The sequence below is a fragment of the Nematolebias whitei genome, chromosome 22 (assembly GCF_014905685.2).
Source record: "Nematolebias whitei isolate Nwh7 chromosome 22, NemWhi1, whole genome shotgun sequence".
Taxonomy (NCBI): domain Eukaryota; kingdom Metazoa; phylum Chordata; class Actinopteri; order Cyprinodontiformes; family Rivulidae; genus Nematolebias; species Nematolebias whitei.
Window position 1 is genome coordinate 7,487,138 of NC_056519.1, and position 1,581 is coordinate 7,488,718.

The following is a 1,581-nucleotide window of genomic DNA, read 5'->3' on the forward strand; positions in this document are numbered from 1 at the left end:
GGGGGGGTTAAACAAACCATTTTCACTACTTACTCTGACAACCCCTGACAGAAAAAGTCATGGTAAGACACACTCAATTCACTTCATTTTTTAAGGTCATAAATGGTATACTTGTAATGGTCAACATTGCATCATGAACTCGTTGGTCAGGTTATGAAACAGTGGCAGAAGACGAGACACAAAACTGAGAACAGGACAATAAAATGTTTTGCCAGAACAAGGAAAAGCCTTCAGTTTAATTTATGGAGGTTCGTCCTCACACACGCAGTCCCACATCCTGGAGCTGTAAACATGTTAACGTTGTTTCGGTCTGGCTGTGAGAGGAGATGCACAGGGCAGTAACCCGCAGTCTCTAAGCCAGCTTTCCAAACACACCGCTGTAGGTGTTGATGGTTATCACATGTGTACACACTATCAGAACCACACATTTACACTGTACGTACAGTGCCTTATATACTTGCGGTGTTACAGTTGTTAAAAAAAACCTCACAGATTCATCAAAATCATTGACGTGCATCAGCCCTGTATGCTTCTGGAGACAACTGTAAATCTTAGTTTTTAAGTACTGTTCATGTTGTATTGTGAACGCTCTCACATGTAGACTAAATATATTTTAACAGCTCTGTCAGACTAGCCTCAGGAGACTCCTTACCTCTGCAAAAAATGTTACGTTTACCCAACTCAAACTGTCCCTAGAGCCCCAGCCAAAACAGCTGTTAAAGTGCACTACCTACCAGCAAGCAGTCTCTTCCTCTCGTTATATGTCCTCGTTTTACTGCAGAGACATTATCTGTGTGATACAATAACTGTAAAACAATTAGTCTCCCATCCATTTGGTTTCTTTGCCTGCTTATTCTTGTTCAGGGACTATCCCCCAGTATTTATTGGGCGAGAGGTGGGGTACACCCTGGACAGGTCGCCAGTCCACAGGGCCACGTAAAGACGAACAAGATAATCAGTGGCGCTCACTCAGGCCTAGTGATAATTTAAAGGCACTGAATAACAAAACTGAAAGACCCCAGCTAGGTTTTGATCCCAGGACCTTCTTGCTGCATGGAAACTGGACTTCTTTTTATTGAGAGCATTGTCTTGAAACTCTTTGGCCTATATGTCCCTGCGGCATGACAGATGGCGACTAGTCTGCAACTCTAAATTGCAAGAAAATTGGTATTTTTTTCTGTTGCAGTCTCATTATTTTCTGAGTGTTTGAAACCAGCGAGTTATACAACCGAATTTTTAAATCACAATCTATTTTTGTGTGAATAATTTTTAAACTGTATTATAGGTAATGAACATTATTTCATTGTTCATCTTCGTCCACATCATACACACCAAAGCCTGCTTTGTATCCACCTTGGCAGCCAACCTTTATGTTTATGGTTTATTTCTATCGGAGTACACGTTTAAGGATAGGCAGATTTGGGCCTTTTTTACATTTATCATTAGGCCAATAAATCAATTAATCAATCGCATGATAAAATTTATCGACCTCATTTTCATTTATCGGCTGTATCGTTTCTTCGTGTCTCTCTTTCTACTGAAGACACTGTTCAACTCCGGAGCTCTTCACTGAAACCCCTC

At 40.9% G+C, this 1,581-nt stretch overlaps 1 protein-coding gene across 1 annotated transcript in view; it reads right to left on the reverse strand.

Annotated features, from left to right (window-relative positions):
- The window catches only part of tnnt2e (troponin T2e, cardiac), a 26,917-nt gene that overhangs the window by 4,371 nt on the left and 20,965 nt on the right, over nt 1-1,581 (reverse strand). The gene's annotated exons all lie outside the window — the stretch shown is intronic.